We start from the raw sequence: 13,401 nt of genomic DNA, 5'->3' as shown, positions 1-13,401 counted from the left end.
TAGAACTTCAAAATAAAATAACCAAGGTGAAAGTTGGTTCCGATCAAAGTCAAACCTTTTTCCTGCCCTTCCTCTTTGGTGTGGTACTAGGTAGAGTCACAAACATTGATGGCTTTCTTTTCTTTACCCGATCACCCCTCGTTCGGACATTGTCGATGATAGAAGATTGGAAATTAGTGCTTTCGCAACCTTCTCAAAATTATCATCACTCTCGTCTACCCCACGACTTTTTTCAGAAGTATATTCACCAGTATCCCTTTCAAACACATTGGTTAATGCAGTCGTTGATATATCAACCTCGGAAATATTATTTTCTTTAACCACTTTCGTTACAAGATTATCCAACAATTGATCAATATCATTTAGATCCTCAGTAAAAGAATTCTGTCCATCGTCTTCGGTACTTTTCATTCTCATGTGACCACTTTCTGCATTTTTTCCCCCTCAGGCTCAGCTCCAACAACACCTTTTCCATATCCCAAGTCATCAACACCTATAAATTTTTTAATCTCAAAATCGGCACCAACCACACCACTTTCTGTATTTTTTTCCTTCAACTAGTAATCAACACAATTCTCGACAGGCACATCAACAAAATCAAATAAATTACCATCTACGTCATGTCTCAGACTCAATTCCTTTTCCTCATCGGTCTCATTGATTCGATCAGCAACTTCATCAACACTCGGACTATTATCAACTACAAGATCCTTACCTTTGAGATTTTGAGAAACTTTTTTCTCCCACACTAGATTTTCTTTCGCATCAACCATCTTTATCTTTGGACTAACTCTCTCACGTTTAAATTGTGCACACATTAGTTTCAATATTTTAATCTCAGTTATTTGTTTATTCACAGTTTTTTCAAGTTCACAATTATCTCTCCTGCTTCTTTGTTCCTTCGAAACCGGCAGCAACAACTACAACAATAAAGAAATTAATTAGCAATGTTTTTTTTTTCTAAAACATTAATTAAAGGATGCTACTCAAATTACCTTGTTGTCCAACAAGATTTCTGAAACGACCCTAACTCTACTTTAAATTAAAATAAATAAAAAATATGGATTTTCAAAAAAATTTCGGCATGACCCCTCTATAAATATTCAAACCCGCCTGTCACAGAAAGCAAATTTAAAATGCAAAAAACAAGACTAAATAACTAAACCGAGAAAGGAACGAGAACCGGAGAAAAGATTCGACATTTCGAACATCAAAATATTAAGCAACTACATATTTACATGCCCACAAATAATTCTATAAATCCTTACAATATCATTTATCCAATCAACAAAATGAAAGACTTTAAAGTACTAAAATAAACTTTTACGGAAGAATGGCATGGTCAGAAGGATGTGTCGTGCCCGCATCGTGGTCCACTCGATACTCTTGCCCCTAGATCTGAATAATAACTTATACCTGCACCAAGTAGATGTAGTGAGCCTAGGGCCCAACAAGAATATGGGGGAATAACGAATAATAAATATACATGCACACGCCAATAAAAATAGCTTATAGTAAAAATACATTTTATTTTCTTAACTGAACCTCTGGCAAAGAGAGCAACTTGAAATCATCGCATGCAAGACTGAATCTAACTGACTGACACTGAACTTAAACTGCAAATGCATAGCAAGACTGAATATGAGGGCTGAAAGGAATGAACTGAGAAATGATAAACTGAAATGTTATCTGATAATATAAGATGTAAACTGATAAATTGAACTGTTAACATATAAACTGTAACTGTAAACTTAGATCATATATTGTGACTCTGTGATTTCGATCATGATCATGGCTGCAGTGCACTATGCCGCAAGAAAGTCAGGATATCTCCCATACTCGTCTTGCCCCTGATTGGTATGGGAAGTTGATAAGTTTATTTTATATGTGGGTGTTTTGTTATTTTTGTGCTTGCAGAGAATTATTGAATTATTTGGAAAAGAAGAAGAAAATGAGAATTTGTGAAGAGAAATGAATTAAAAAAATAAAAGAAAAAAAATTGAAGAAACGAGAAAGAAAAGAACAGGAGAAGAGTTAATGGGCTTCATAGTGGGCTTAAAGGTTAGCACTTATTTTAGCGCTACACAGAGGAGGAAGAAAGCTATCGCGCAAGTGAAGTGAAGAATTGAAGAATAGAGTCAGAGAGTCATGCGCGCCCGCCTAGAGTTTTGGAGCGCCCGCCCGTCGCGAGAATTCAACGTTTTAATTATTTAGGCAAGTATTTTCATGGGCTTTTATTTGGGCTTTTTATTGTGCGATATAAAAAGGGAATTTAAGTCTGAAAAACAAGAGCCGCCATACAAAATCACACGTACAAATCAGAGAACAGAGTTTTGATCGTGATTTCTGAAGAATCTGGAGCTTATCTGAAGAAAGAAGACGGAGATCGATAGACCGGACACGGCGTCGATGACGGATTTGTTTTCTTTATCTTTTATTTATTTAATTCTGAATATGTTTAGATTTTTGAATATGAATTGTTTTATTCAGAATTTTATTATGAACTAATTTTTAAGTCTAGAGGTCGGATGGAACCTGGTGTAGACACTTTCATGAATTTTTGATTTTATTGAATTGAGTTTCTTCTAGATTAATTATTTTTCTAGAATTTATTGTCTTTTCAATTATCTGATCAATAATTGATTTGTTATATTTATTTGAAATCTGGCACTCGGGAGAGGAGATTTTGAATAGGACCATTAGAAAATACACTGTTAATTATTTATATAACTCGGGAGAGTGTATAATTTTAACAGAGCTTTTGAAAAAAAAACATTTTTTTGAATTGATCACTGCAAGTAGATTCTTAATAGGGATATTGGAATTGAATTGTAGTTGATATATTTTATTCGGCACTCGGGAGAGGGAATAATACACGTAAGTGTTTTTGGCTATTAATTTATTGAAATTCATGAAATTTAATTAATTAGGATTGACTGTTGTTGAAACCAGGTGAAATCTAAACCTCTAAACCATTTTTCTCTGATTGATATTTATCCGAAATTTGTGTGCGTGCTATTAAAATTCATTGATTATTTTATTTTATTCTGCAAAATTCTGAGATTTTGATTTTCTAGATAAAGTTTAGACTATTTTACTTACAAGCACTGAATATTTTCATTTTACTCTATGTGGGATCGATACTTGATTTTATCATTATATTAAAACTTGACACTCGTACGCTTGCGAGTAATTTTCACAAGTTTTAGGCGCCGTTGCCGGGGAGTAAATTTTGATTATTTTTTAGTCTTGTTACCAATTAGTATAGATTTTAATTTAGAGTTTTTTTTATTTTATTTTTAAGTTGCTAATTAATTTCTTTTTATTTTTAATTGCAGTCTATGCAACGATCTCAAAGTGCGAATTCTCTACTTTTTGATCCGGAGATCGAGCGCACTGCACGTGCTTTAAGAAGAATTAGATGAGAAGAATTAAGGAACATGGCTGAAGAAGAAGCACAACAAGCTCCTCTGGTGTCAATCAGAGATCACTTCAGGCCGACGATCCAGGCTCACTATTCTGGAATCGCTCGAGGAACTATCAACGCCAACATTTTTGAGCTGAAACCAGCGTTGATCAACATGGTTCAACAGAACCAATTTAATGGGAGCGCCACTGCTGATCCTCACCTACACCTACGCACCTTCTTGGAGATAACTGATACGGTAAAAAATAATGGTGTGTCTGAGGATATTATTCGCTTACGCTTGTTTCTTTTTTCTCTCAGGGATCAAGCCAAAAGTTGGTTGCAATCACTGCCGCTTGGAAGCATCACTACTTGGGAGGGGATCGCAGAAAAATTTCTTGCTAAATATTTTCCTCCTGCCAAGTCCACCCAGTTGAAGATAGAGATTAGCACCTTCCGGCAGATGGACACTGAACAACTATACGAGGCGTGGGAAAGGTACAAAGAATTATTTAGACGTTGTCCTAACCATAATTTTGCAGATTGGGAACAGATCGAGTGGTTTTACAACGGACTGAATGCGCCTATAAGGATGAACGTGGAATCTGCTTCTGGAGGAACTATTTTTGCAAAGGACCCCGCTCAAGCCTATGATATGCTGGAACAGATGACGATCAACAGTTTTCAATGGCCATCTGAGCGTACGGGAGTCAAGAAGCCAGCTAGAGTGTATGCAGTGGATCCTCTCACATCCATCACTGCTCGATTATCTACACTAACTACACAGGTAGCTTCTTTGAATAAGATTAATGTTGCAGATTCAATTGGAGTTGAAGGATCACATACCCCAGAGGAAGTTAATTATATTAATCCTAATGACTACCGAGGTTATGGATCTTACAGAGGTAATCCTGTTCCCAATACTTTTCACCCTAATTTGCGGAATAATGAAAATTTTTCATATGCTAACAATATTAATAAGGGTGATGGTAAGTTGTCTTTGGAGGATATGGTTAGTACCTTTGTGCATGAATCAGGTAAGAGGATGGCGAGAACTGAGTCTTGCCTTGATAGCTTGGGGACGCACATGGCCAACATGGGTGTTGTATTGCAATCCATGGAGACTAGCATTGGGCAGTTGGCGAACGCACTGAAGGATAATAACAGAGGCCAGTTCCCAAGCCACACAGAGGTAAATCCGAAGGAGCAGTGCAATGCTATCATGTTGAGGAGTGGAAAGCAAGTAGATAGAGAAGAAAGCCAGTCATCTCAAAGGACTGAAAAAGCTGTAGTTGAAGAGAAGGAGGTCGAGAAGAAGGAGCCTGAACTTGAGCCAAAACCGATGTACAAGCCTCCATTGCCCTACCCGCATAGGTTCAAGAAGAAAACTTTAGATGAGCAGTTCTCCAAATTCTTGGAGATTTTCAAGAAGATTCATATCAACATCCCCTTTGCTGATGCTTTGGAGCAAATGCCAAATTATGCAAAGTTCATCAAGGAGATGATGTCCAAGAAAAGGAGACTGCTAGAGAACGAGGTGGTGAATTTAACTGAAGAGTACAGTGCGGTGCTACAAAAGAAGTTGCCACAAAAGCTGAAAGATCCAGGGAGTTTTACTATTCCTTATTCTATTGGTGGTTCTCATTTTACTACTGCACTATGTGAATTAGGGGCCAGGATTAATTTAATGTCGTTGTCTATTTACAGGGCCTTGAAGTTGGGAGAGATGAAATCGACTATGATTTCATTGCAATTGGCGGATAGAAGCATCACATATCCATTGGGTATTATTGAAAATGTGCTAGTCAAGGTGGATAAATTCATCTTCCCAGCGGATTTTGTGATCTTGGATATAGAAGCAGATCATGGTGCTCCGCTGATTTTTGGAAGACCATTCTTGGCCACAGCGGATGCCAAAATTGAAGTGAAGAAGGGGGAGTTGTCGATGGGTGTGGAAAGCGAACGGGTGATTTTTAAGCTATTTACGAAAGCACCTAATCCACCCATCGAAGAATTGTGCTTAATTGAACCGGTTGTGAAGCTAGAGTAATGTCAAAGAGCTGATATTGAGCCGGTTGTGAAGAAGAACACGCCAAATTTGACAACGAAAGCCACGAAAAAGAAAGCAAAATTTAAAAGGTGGTTCGTGGAATTTATTTGGTGTGTGAAAAAGAAAGGGAAAACTTAACACCGGTGAAAGTCGGGCTGACGACTATAAACCAAGCGCTTTTTGGGAGGCAACCCAAAATTTTTGTTTTATTTTTATTTTTTATTCTTTTTTTATTTATAATGTTTGCTTTAACTTTTATTCTTGTTCATTAGTTAATTTATGTTTTTTTTTAATTATTATTGGTAATTTTTGGAGGCTTGATATTTTAAATGTGTTGAAATTTTTTCAGGATTTTAAAAGTCTGGTCAGAACTTTATGCGCGCTCGCTCGTAAACTCTCGCGCGTCTGCGCACACTCTATGCACTGAAGCTCTCTCAACAACGCGCAACCATGCGCTATCACGCATCACAAGAGCGCTTCACATAGCGCTATCGCGCTCCGGAAGGGCGCAATCGCAAGCGCTATCGCGCAATCTAAGAGCGCAACATCAGGCGCTATCGCGCACGTGAACAACGCTTCACTAAGCGCTATCGCGCAACTTAAGGGGCCGCAGATTAATTCTAATTCCGAGATAAAAAAGCCAGTCTGCTCGTTTCCATTCCATCTCTAAATTTCATACTCACACTCTCGCACGATCTTGCCTTGGTAAATCTTCCACTCAAAAAAATATCACCTCTCTGGGATTTTGATCTTCATTACAAGGCCATCGTAAATTGAGATTCTCAGAAGTTGTTCTTGCTCCATCCATCCACGCTCGCACAGAAATAGGGGAATCTTGGAGGGTTTGGGAAGTTTTCTTGTTGAACGGTACAAAAGCTGAAATTTTCTCTATTACATTTGAGCAGTGTTAAATTTTGTGTGTTGAGGCTGTTGGGTTGTTTGAATTGTGTTGTGAAGAACATTTGATGCCATTGAATTTCGATATCATCGACTTCGTGCATACCAAGTGTTTGTTGAATTGCTTGGGTTAAAGTTGTGTTTAAACGTTGCTGGAATTGGTTGGAGTGTAGTGCATTGTTTGAGACATTTGATTTGAGTTGAATTATTCTGTTACAATGCCTCCGAAAACCAAAGTGAAAGGAGCACTTTCTTCGTCCTCTGCTGCCCCGTATGATCGACACAGATTTTGGAATGCCACAGCAGAGGAATACTACATTGATGTGATGGAGAAAGGGATGCACAAAGAAAGGGGAATGAGCTTGAGAGAGTGTGATGCTCCGGCGTTAATTGAAGCTGAGAGAAGAGGTTGAGAGACATTTGTCAGGAGTCCGACGGATGCTGTTATATCGTTGATTCATGAGTTCTATGCAAATTTGATGGTCAAAGATATTAATCTGAAAGTTCGAGTTCGAGGAAAATTGGTGGCTTTTGATAGGAGTACGATTAATAGTCTGTATGGAATGCCAGACTTGGACATTGAAGAGGATGAGTATCAGATATTCAAGAATGAGCCATTTCCAGATAATCTTGTACTTCAGACTTTGTGTCAGGATGGGGCGGAATGGAAGAGGAATGCGAAGGATGAAGCTGTTACATTTTCATCCATCTTTCTTAGAAGAGAACCAAATAATTGGCATGAGTTTGTGGCTACCAGAATGTTGTCATCTGGGCATACATCCGATGTGACTAAGGTTAGAGCTGGTCTTATGTACTGCATTGTGACTGGAAAATCTGTTGATGCTGGGAGGGTGATTCAGGAGTCTATTATTGCTGCAGTTAGGGGTTCCTCGACTATTAGTTTACCTCACTCGTCCTTGATTACTCAACTTTGTCGGTTAGCCGGTGTTGTGTGGGATGATACGGAGCAGCTTCTTCCGATACGAGGTCCTATAAGAATTACTGGTGCACTGAGACGGGATAAGAAAAAGAAGGCGGCCAGTACTTCTGAACAGGCAGCTGAACCACCGCAGCCCTCTGAGCCACTACCACACTTTGAGCCAGCACCTCCCCATTTGGATGCACCTATGTCATTACCGTCGCATCCGGTCAGTGATTATTCTACTCTTGATGATTCTAAGGCCGTGCTTGCTCAGATGAAGAAGCAGTGGAAGATTATGCGAGCACATATGACATACATGCATGAGTTAACTGCAGCTCTCGCCCAAATTATCCTCCCACAGTTGCGCCTTACCTACCTCCTCCACAGTGGTCACCTGATGATGCAGTTGCTGCTGCTGCACCTTCTTTCCATGGAGATTATGATGATGATGCCGGGTACTGATGCTCGGTGTCTAAGGTATGAGTCCCTTGTTCTTTTTTTTTTTTTATCATTAGGGACAATGATTACATTAAGTTTGGGGGGGGGGGAGGGGGGGGGGTAAATCAGTGTTTGATTTAGTTGGTTGGTTGATGATTGTTTAGTTGAGTTTTATTGTGTGCTTAATAGATAAAATTTTTGTTGAGTTTATTTTTTGTGTTAGTTGAGTTGAAAAGAAGTCAAGAAAGAAATGGATGCATGGCTGATGAAAGAAAAATTTTTGTGCTATAACTGAAATCCATGACTGTCTGCCTATCTGACAAATATTTTTGAAAAAATGGAACCAATTAGATGAACAATTTCTTATATAATCTGTGATTAATACTTGAATCTGATTTTTGAAACATACAGACATAGATATGATTGAGGCATTGTTTGAATTTTTGGGCCTGATTTTTATTGAATAAATTTATTCTTAGTTGCCCATTTGAGCTACACGTATATGAGTACCTTGAGGTACAAAAATCTGAAATTTGTTGTGAAAATCATCGTTTACTGCTGATGATTATTATTTTCTGCACTAATTGAATTTGTATGATTTAATTGTAGATTGAGACTTGTCTAGAACTAGTTCAAATACTCTTCGAGGCGAAATACGGGCAAAACTGTGATTAGAAATGATTTAGGCAATTTTTCTGAATTCGTTTGAGCCTTTCAAGCTACCTATTAATATATTTTATCCTTAGTACCTTGTTTGAGCCTTATTGAAAATCGAATGGCATGCGTGTAAACGTGTGATAAAACCCCCATTCGTCATTATTTCAAGGTCCTACATTGACTACCTGAATAGCCTATACACTAATTCCTACCTTTAAGGGAGTAATTTGAATGCTAAAATGTTATATGCTCCTAGTATTTATTTGTGAATATGGAATGGTGTGGTGGATGAATTGAAATGAAAAAGGTAGTAGATGAAAAAGAAAAATTGTGAAAGAAATCAAGAAGTTGTGAAAAAATTGAAAAATCATTGAAGTGAAGAAAAAAATAAGTGTGAAAATGTGAATGAAAAGAAGTTGAAGTTAGATTGAGCATAAGTATAAATTACTCCTTATTTTGAATTTTTATCCTTCTTTTGTAGCTATAAGCCAGACCTTACATTATAAGCTGATTAAGTCCTATTGACCGAGTCACAAATGCCCAATATACTAATGGAGAAGAGTTGCGAGAATTTAGCCTATGGACTGTTGATTGATGATTTTAATGATTATGAATTTTTATCGAAACACGCACACACTAATTATTCTTTGCATTTACCTATTTGTGAGTGTTTTTTATAGATATCCTTTATTTGATCCTATGCTACCTTGAAAAGTCCTCATGATCTATGAATGTGTGAATTGAATTTGGATAAGGGTGTTTTGAACGTGAGTTGCGGAGATTGTGAGTTTATGTGGTTATTTGGTTATGATTAAAATGTTCAAGTGTTAGCAGGTTGGATGAGATTGGATTTGAATTTTTAAAATTATTTTTGAGGTCATTGCTCCATAATATTTCTTGACTATTCTTGTTGGTTTTTGATTATTTGAGTTTTTTAGAATTTATTTGTTTTGAATAGTTTTGCTCGGGACTAGCAAAAGTCTAAGTTTGGGGGTATTTGATAAGTGTATTTTATACACTTAATTTATATATGATTTTAATTATTAATTGTTTATTTCGAGCAGATTTATGTGGGTGTTTTGTTATTTTTGTGCTTGCAGAGAATTATTGAATTATTTGGAAAAGAAGAAGAAAATGAGAATTTGTGAAGAGAAAGGAATTAAAAAAATAAAAGAAAAGAAAATTGAAGAAACGAGAAAGAAAAGAACGGGAGAAGAGTTAATGGGCTTCATAGTGGGCTTAATGGTTAGCGCTTATTTTAGCGCTACACAGAGGAGGAAGAAAGCTATCGCGCAAGTGAAGTGAAGAATTGAAGAATAGAGTCAGAGAGTCATGCGCGCCCGCCTAGAGTTTTGGAGCGCTCGCCCGTCGCGAGAATTCAACGTTTTAATTATTTAGGCAAGTATTTTCATGGGCTTTTATTTGGGATTTTTATTGTGCGATATAAAAAGGGAATTTAAGTCTGAAAAACAAGAGCCGCCACACACAATCACACGTACAAATCAGAGAACAGAGTTTTGATCGTGATTTCTTAAGAATCTGGAGCTTATCTGAAGAACGAAGACGGAGATCGATAGACCGGACATGGCGTCGACGACGGATTTGTTTTCTTTATCTTTAATTTATTTAATTCTGAATATGTTTAGATTTTTGAATATGAATTTTTTTATTCATAATTTTATTATGAACTAATTTTTAAGTCTAGAGGTCGGATGGAACCTGGTGTAGACACTTCATGAATTTTTGATTTTATTGAATTGAGTTTTTTCTAGATTAATTGTTTTTTTAGAATTTATTGTCTTTTCAATTATCTGATCAATAATTGATTTGTTATATTTATTTGAAATCTGGCACTCGGGAGAGGAGATTTTGAATATGACCATTAGAAAATACACTGTTAATTATTTATATAACCCGGGAGAGTGTATAATTTTAACAGAGCTTTTGAAAAGAACATTGTTTTGAATTGATCACTGCAAGTAGATTCTTAATAGGGATATTGGAATTGAATTGTAGTTGATATATTTTATTCGGCACTCGGGAGAGGGAATAATACACGTAAGTGTTCTTGGCTATTAATTTATTGAAATTCATGAAGATTAATTAATTAGGATTGATTGTTTTTGAAACCAGGTGAAATCTAAACCTCTAGACCATTTTTTTCTGATTGATATTTATCTGAAATTTGTGTGCGTGCTATTAAAATTCATTGATTATTTTATTTTATTCTGCAAAATTATGTGATTTTGATTTTCTAGATAAAGTTTAGACTATTTTACTTACAAGAACTGAATATTTTCATTTTACTCCCTGTGGGATCGATACTTGATTTTATCACTATATTAAAACTTGACACTCGTACGCTTGCGAGTAATTTTCACAACAGAAGTCATGATTTCTCCCAAACTCGTTCATACACGTCTGGTGGTATGGGAAGTCAAGACGTCTCTCAACTCGTCCATACACGTCTTTTTGTGGTCACAACCATCTCACTTCGTTCATAAAATATTTTCTTTCATTCTTTCTTGACTTGATTCACAGATTCAGCATGCAAATTATGGAAATGACTTTCTTTGAAAATATTTACTCGATTACTCGATTCACAAATGAATGATGAAATATGGTTGACAAGGATGGTGATTTAGGTGGCAACCATAGCTAATAATCCTAATATTTATTAAATTTAATGCATTTGATTTAGTAGATTAAATTTTAGGCGCCACAATTTCCTTCGCCGGAAAGGAATATTATATATATATATATATATATATATATATATATATAATGCTCCAGCATTCGACATAGGATAAGTAATATAGAAGATACCTTGGTTGAAGATATGACATAAAAAACCGCTTCAGCTTCACAGCATCCAAATGGGTCTTGCTTTTTCCAAAACGAAACAGGCGGGGGAAGATTTGGACACCACGTTGTACAGCTAATGACGACACTCTCTCATACAACCAAGCCTAAGCCAAAAATCATATAAGTAAACAAATTCAACAAATTAATAACACAATAACTCATATAACTATATACTCACCATCAGTCCAACTGCAACCATCCAGATAAAGTTTACTTACTTGATTATCTAATTCTCGATATAAAAACCAAAACGCAACATCTCCCCAACCAACTCAAAAAATGTGCTCAGTTCATCAATATAAGGAAAGATAAAACCAGGAGTAATATTGTAATTACCAGTCGAGAATATTACAGAATTAAATATGAACAAAATAAACATTCGAACAAAATCATCAATGTCAGCTTCGACATTACTGCTCGCAAGTGAAACAAACTTCTCTTTGATAACAATCCTGTGAGTATTGCTAATTTTTCCTCCAAAGTGTCGAGACAGGAAGCTTGATTCTAACTTCAGGTCCATATCAACTTGTTGCCCTCTATGATGCAAACCAAGCAAGATGGAGAAGTCTCTTGAAGTGAAAGATATGGAAATATCACCACCAACAATGAACAAGCATGAAGGGCTATTGAATCTTTTAAAAAGATAATCTACTCTGCCACTACTCACAGGTAGAACTGGTATATCTATCCATTTACGAACTGGAGTTTCTTTAATTCTACTCAGTTGTTCATTCCCTATAACCAACTTCAACTCCTCCATAACTTTTTTACAATAAGCAGGGGAACATCATGTAAATATTACCTTGCCACTTTTCATCGACTCAACATCATCACATATTTCCTCCTCATCAGACATTTCTAATATTTCAAAATCATTACAAAATATTTTCATTGTAAAAATAACATAATGGAATATTGCATGAAAAAAAAAAAAGAAAAACGTGAAATTTGAGAACAATTGGGTACTTATGTACAAAAATTTGTCATGTCTTCAATAATATAACACTATCAAATATATATTCAAAAAAAAAAAAAACCAAACCATCATCTTTCTTAACAATATACCTATAACATTCATTTACCAAAATTGATCCCTTTTCACCAAGATATACTTCAAAAACAAATTCAAGAACAAAACCCTACAAATTGGGGATAAAATATTTAAACTGAGGAACTGTGAAAAACAAATACGAAACTTAAGAATAATGATGCAAATATTTCAAAAAATATATGCAAACAAGAACGGTAGCAACACATTTGACCTACGAAATCCTAAAAATAATGAAAACACATAAATATGAAAGATTCATACCATGAGGACCCAAATCACTCCTCTAAACGATAATTTTTCTCAGATACTCAAGACAAATCATATATAGTGGTCGATTTCAAAAATGAAAAACATGGTTCACCTATTTTCGATTTCTTCGACTTCTTCACAGTGCCCGATTTCTTTTCCTTCCTTACTCCACGAGCTCCTTCAATTGACTTATATTTTGAATGTCTGCTTCGTCTCGTCATCGGTGCCATTTTTTGAGATGAAAATCTTGTCGCCAAAGATCACTGTTTTCCATGCGAGAAGAATCGGTTGGGTGAGGGAGGGAACCACCGATCGTCCCTATTTTCTGGTTTTTTTATTTGAAAATTAAGAGTAAGGGGCATCTTGGTAAATTGGCCAAAATAGAGAGTTGAAACAAATAGCATGCTTTTGTCAGAGATTGAGAACAAAGTATTTCTGAAACATGGACTGAGGAGAGATACATGTTTGCTATTATGGATTTATCACAAATTTCCCGTAAAATATTTACTAACCAAGGTTTGAAACTTATATATAACAATATATGATGTAAATATATTTTTTTATATACTCATATGAAAAATTCGTACAAAAATATTTATTTAAAATTAGTTAATGACTCATAACATCAATGAAATACAAATTTGTGATAAGAGAAAAACAAACACAAACAAAACGACAAAACCTAAGAGAATCAAATCCAATCATCCCCAAAAAAGATAACTCAGATATTCAAGATGATGAGAAGATTACTGATATTAATAGAAGAATGAAGAAACTCAAAAACAACATCATAATCATTACCAAAAAGTAAAAATTAAGCGGCAGAAGAATTAATAATATTTTTTAATATTGAGAGTTTAGAATGA

The sequence above is a fragment of the Henckelia pumila genome, chromosome 2, assembly GCF_033568475.1.
Source record: "Henckelia pumila isolate YLH828 chromosome 2, ASM3356847v2, whole genome shotgun sequence".
Classification (NCBI taxonomy): Eukaryota; Viridiplantae; Streptophyta; class Magnoliopsida; order Lamiales; family Gesneriaceae; genus Henckelia; species Henckelia pumila.
The sequence above is the reverse complement of the archived record's forward strand: the minus strand, read 5'-3'. Positions refer to the sequence as shown.